Source organism: Brassica rapa, unplaced genomic scaffold, assembly GCF_000309985.2.
Source record: "Brassica rapa cultivar Chiifu-401-42 unplaced genomic scaffold, CAAS_Brap_v3.01 Scaffold0244, whole genome shotgun sequence".
NCBI classification, from domain to species: domain Eukaryota; kingdom Viridiplantae; phylum Streptophyta; class Magnoliopsida; order Brassicales; family Brassicaceae; genus Brassica; species Brassica rapa.
Window position 1 is genome coordinate 43,942 of NW_022610188.1, and position 6,193 is coordinate 50,134.

Below are 6,193 nucleotides of genomic sequence, written 5' to 3' on the forward strand. Positions count from 1 at the left end.
GATACGATCGCACCAAGACTGGGCGGTTAGGACGAACGGTTGGGAATGACCCAAAGGGCACGAGTTGTCAAGAGTCATGAGTGTCCAAGAGGCACAAATGGCCAAAGGGTGCATGTTCCAAACGGTGTCTTTCGGCACAGGTTAGGACCGATCCTTATGGATCAGCCTATGGCTTGTCTAGTTAAGACAAGGTCACGGTTTGTCTAAGCCAAGGTAGAGTCGCAAGGTCTGACCGGTTGCTAAGCCTTCCGGATTAGGCTTGAGGCTTACTCGGCCGATTGGATCCAGGCCTAAGGCCGGATCAGGTAAGGGAGTACGTTGGGCCATTGATCCAGACTCCATTGGCCGGTCGCACCTAGATTCTATCCGATTAGACGGATTGGTCTTTGGGGACGATCCGGATCTGTTTGTGTGTTCTGTTTATCTATTCTGGACTATCTATCTGATTCTAAGTCAAGGGGTGGTTGGTTGAATGACTTAGGATACGGTAGGTAGGTTCATACGTTTTATGATTATGTTGACTGAGGTTTATCTAAGTTCTAGGAACCAAGCCAAGCATTGTGGAATCAATCTGTTCTATTCTCGGTTATGATTAATGCTTATCTGGTTGTGGTTTCAGGAACTAAGGATGGTTCTGGTCAAGCCAAGGAGCCGTGAAGGCTTGGTCAGTGAGAGGCTGTGTAACGTGTGGTTAGATGATGCTTGGGATGAACTAGTAATTGTCTATGAGACTGTTAAGAAGTTGTGTATTGAATCTCATGTTTCTAAGTAATACAAAGTTTATACATTGTTATTCCGCTGTGAAATCTGTTCCTTTGTTTATGAACCTCATATTCGAATATGACTTAGTAAATAAAAGACTTAAAATGGATCAAACAAGCAAAGAAATTAATAAGTAAGCCTGCGGACTCCATAAGGTCGAGAGGCCAGGGTTCGGGTCTTACAAGTTGGTATCAGAGCATGCTTGATTCTAGGATAGTTGGGTTATGCAGTCCACACACACACTCACGCAGCCAGCTGATTAGGTCTCACGGTGAGGTTTAATTGCTTAGTATAGGGATTGTTTTGTTCTGTTTATGTTAGTGTGTTTCGTACTAACATTGTCTGAATCCTTAGGCTGGAAAAAGCAAGTCAGGAAAGTCCCGAAGGAGTAAGAAAACAGCCGGTCAGTCTAGTCAAGTGGCCATGGACGGGACCAATCTATCCGGATTGCAAACCGATCCGTCCGCGGCTGACACTAGAGACGTGTTGCCAACTGATCAGGCTAACCTTACGGGGACGCAACAGGATGGTCAGGAACATCGGGAGAGTGATGAGGAAATGGAATCCTCGAACGCTAACCGTGATCGTGACCAGCATGAGAGAGTGGCCGATGGAACGGCTAATGTGCCCGCAACACTGTCCAAAGAGGACTTGTTAGAGGCCATGAAGGTAATGGGGACTCAGGTGGCGGCTATGGCTCAACTGTTCACGCCACTAGTGAACTCCTCGGTTGGCCAGGCTGCGCCTGTGGCTACGACCACCCCCAACACTAATGGTCCAGTTGTGGAAACGGTTGAGGTGATAGAGATCGATCCACCGGAAAAGTCTGAAAAGAAGGTGGACTATCTGAGTCTGCTTCAACATTTATCCAGGTTGGGTACGAAGCATTTCTCCGGTAGCACCGACCCTATTGTGGCAGACGAGTGGAGGAGTAGGCTGGTCTGAAACTTTCAATCAACTCGCTGTCCAGAGGATTACAGACGAGACATTGCGGTTCACTTCCTGGAAGGGGACGCACATAATTGGTTGCTTGCAGTGGACAAGCGCACCAATGGGAGTTTGGAAAGTTTTGCGGACTTTGAAGTTGAGTTCAACTGCAAATACTTCCCTGCTGAGGCTTGGGATCGTCTGGAAGCTCAGTTTCTAGATTTGGCCCAAGGCCGCAGGACCGTACGAGAGTAAGAAGAAGAGTTCAACCGACTCAGACGGTTTGTTGGAAGAGAGCTGGAGGATGAGGCAGTCCAGGTCCGTAGGTTCATCCAAGGCCTAAGGCCAGAACTAAAGACCCATTGCTCGATCCACACTTTCAACACCGTCGGAGAACTGGTGGAACGGGTGGCTTTGCTAGAGACTAACTTGGCTGAAGAAGCTAAGCTTAAGGCTAAGTCACAGTCTGGCCCGTCGGGTAAGACAAATGATAAAAAGAGGAAGTGGGACCAGGTGGACGGAGGTAAGACCTACATGTCGCAAGTGTGGAAAGAATCATCCCGGTGAGTGCTGGAAGGCCATGGGGGCTTGTGTGCGATGTGGCAGCATGGATCACACGATCCAAAACTGCACTCGACCAAACCGATTCTCGGACCAGTCCAGTGGCAGCGGCTCCGTGACTTGCTTCCTATGTGGCAAGACTGGACACTACAAGTCGGACTGTCCTAAGCTACAAGGAGGACAAGGGAAGGGCCGTGGAGACACAGGCAAGTCGACCCAGAGTAGGCCAACCACAACACCAAGGGTGTATAAGCTGTCCCTGGACGACGGCGCTTCTGGATCGTTTGATTCGATCTCTGGTAATTCCTAAATTTTTCTTTTTACATTCAAGTAGAAAATGCTTGGTATGGAACCTAGAATGTCTAGGGGATTCTGATGGGGGTCTCTGTTAGGAACCCTCATGATTGGTGGTGTGGAAACCCACGTACTTTTCGACACAGTGGCTACACATAGTTTTGTGAGTCCGGGACTGGTCGGAAAGGGTCTGTTCTGTCTGGACGCTGGAGATAATTTTGGGATAGTGAGGGCGGCCGGAGGTCAATATAGGTAAAGGTATTCCCTGTGGATTTGGTCTGTGTCCACCTAAAGAATCACGAAGTGATCCTAGGTATGGACTGGTTGGGAAAGTATCGGCCCACTCTCGATTTCCATAAAGGTCGTGTGCAATTGGAGACTGGGCTTCGACCGATCCAGTACCAATGTCTGTGTCCGGCTCAAGAGAAAGTAGTGGTTTCAGCAGTTCGAACGATTCGGATGTTGGAACAGGGTTGTCAGTCCTTTTTGGCTACAATTACAACTACAGAGCCGGGCAGTTATATCTGTCTGAAAGACCTTTCAGAGGATTCGTTGGTGTCGAAGTTCCCAGATGTGTTCCAGGTACCTCAGCTTGTCCCCCCTGATAGGTCGGATCCATTTACGATTGAACTAGAGCCAGGGACAGCTCCGCTGTCCAAGAGTCTGTACCGAATGGCTCCGGCCGAGATGGCCGAGCTAAAGAAGCAATTGGAAGAATTGCTTGATAAGGGGTTCATACGGCCAAGTAGCTCCCCTTGGGGTGCACCAGTCCTCTTTGTGAAAAAGAAGGATGGTAGCATGCGTCTGTGCATCGACTATCGAGGGTTGAACAGGGTCACTGTGAAGAACAAGTACCCATTGCCCAGGATAGACGAGCTGTTGGATCAACTCAAAGGAGCCAAGTGGTTTTCCAAGATTGATTTCGCTTCAGGGTATTATCAGATCCCTATAGAGCCAAATGATATTAGGAAGACGGCATTTAGGACCAGGTACGGTCATTACGAGTTCGTAGTGATGCCGTTCGGTCTGACCAATGCACCTGCCGCTTTCATGAAAATGCTGAACAGCGTGTTCCGGGATTTCTTGGATGAATTCATGATCATCTTCACTGATGATATCCTAATTTATTCCAAGGATGAGGAATCTCATAGGAAACACTTGAGAGCCGTGCTGGAACGATTACGAGAACACAAACTCTATGCTAAACTCAGTAAATGCAGTTTTTGGCAGAAGAGTATTGGGTTCCTCGGCCATATTGTTTCCGATCAGGGCATCTCGGTGGATCCAGAGAAGATCAGGGCAATCAATGATTGGCCCCGACCCCGCAGTGCCACGGAAGTCAGAAGCTTCTTAGGGCTGGCAGGTTACTATAGGAAGTTTGTGAAAGGATTCGCAAGCTTGGCTCAGCCTATGACGCAGTTTACTGGGAAGGACGTTAAGTTCACATGGGCTGAAGAGTGTGAGGAATGTTTCTCCGCACTTAAGAACATGCTGACTAGCGCACCCTTCCTGGTGCTTCCGGAGGCCGATCAACCATATGTGGTCTATACGAACGCGTCCATCACTGGACTAGGTTGCGTATTGACCCAGCATGGGAAGGTCATTGCCTATGCGTCCAGGCAGTTGAGGAAACATGAGGGAAACTACCCCACCCATGATCTCGAAATGGCTGCGGTAGTATTCGCCTTAAAGATTTGGCGATTATACTTGTATGGCGCCAAAGATCAGATACTTACGGACCATAAGAGTCTTAAGTATATATTCACCCAGCCTGAGTTAAACTTAAGGCAGAGGAGGTGGATGGAATTCGTAGCTGACTACGATTTAGACATCACCTACTATCCGGGAAAGGCTAATCTGGTAGCAGACGCTTTGAGCCGGAAGAGGGCTAATGTACCGGCCGAACGGGAGACGGATGACCTGGACGGTATGGTCCGTGCTCTGCGGCTGAACGTGCTGACTACGGCAACCGGAGCTTTGGGATTGGAGGCGGTTAACCAAGCCCACCTGCTTACTCGAATCCGGTTGGCTCAAGGTCAGGACGAGAACCTGAATAAGGTTGGTCAGAATGATAGGACGGAGTACAAGACAGCAAAGGATGGTACCATCCTAGTAAACGGACGGATCAGTGTTCCTAATGATAGAAGTCTAAAGGAAGAGATTATGAGGGAGGCTCATAAGTCCAAATTCTCGGTTCATCCTGGTGCGACCAAGATGTACCAGAACCTTAAGAAATCCTATCATTGGATCCGTATGAAGGCAGATGTCGCGGAGTGGGTGGCCAAGTGTTCCACTTGCCAACTCATCAAAGCAGAACATCAGGTGCCTAGTGGGTTATTGCAAAGCTTGCCTATTCCGGAATGGAAATGAGATCACATCACAATGGACTTTGTGACCGGGTTCCCTACCACAAGGAATAAGAAAGATGCGGTTTGGGTTGTAGTTGATCAACTAACCAAATCAGCACACTTCCTGGCTATCAAGAAGTCGGATGGGGTAGATCAGATTGTACGTAAGTACATTGATGAGATCGTCCGACTACATGGTGTGCCGGCAAGCATAGTTTCAGATAGGGATTCAAGGTTTACATCTTACTTCTGGAAAGCTTTCCAAAAAGCTTTAGGAACAAGAGTGAACATGAGTACAGCCTATCACCCACAGACTGATGGACAGTCGAAACGTACGATCCAGACGTTGGAAGATATGTTGCGAGCATGTGTTTTAGACTGGGGTGATTCCTGGGAAAAACATCTACCTCTGGTAGTATTTGCTTACAACAATAGTTTCCATAGTAGTATTGGCATGTCGCCATACGATGCTCTGTATGGGCGTTCATGCAGGACACCCTTATGCTGGACCCAAGTTGGGGAACGCAGCATGATTGGTCCGGAGATTGTCGAAGAGACAACCGAAAAGATCAAGTTCTTGAGGGACAAGATGAGACAGGCACAAGATCGCCAAAAGAACTATGCAGATCGAAGGAGGAAAGATCTCGAGTTTCAAGTAGGTGACTTGGTGTATCTCAAAATGATTACCTTCAAAGGACGAGTCCGAATTTCTGGGAGACAGAAGTTATACCCAAGATACTTGGGGCCGTTCAAGGTCATTGAAAGAGTTGGGATGGTGGCCTACAAGTTGGACTTGCCGGCCAAGATGGACGCATTTCATAATGTGTTCCACGTCTCCCAACTTCAGAAATGTTTGACGGACCAAGACATCGCTCTTCCTGCCATTCCAGACAATCTGGGTAAGAACCTAACCTTGGAAACGAGGCCAGTTCGAATCATAGAGAGGACGAAAAAAAGCAACAAGGAAGAAGACGGTCCAGATGGTCAAGGTCGCCTGGGACTGTAATGGTCAGGATATAATCACTTGGGAAACCGAAGCTAGAATGAAACCAGAGTACCCAGAGTGGTTGGATCAGTCTGTTTCCGAGGAAGCATTGGATTCGGATTCGAGGACGAATCCATCCCGGGGGGGGGGAGACTTGTCACGCCCCCAATCCTGAATAGGATTGTCGGGACGGCCATGGTTCGAGGAAACATGCAAGCCAGTCTTAGGACATCAAGGCAAGCATTCCATGGTCGAGAAAGAAGGTTAAGGACATAAGGAAACTTAGACTTAACCTTATACAAGCTAAGAGACAGCT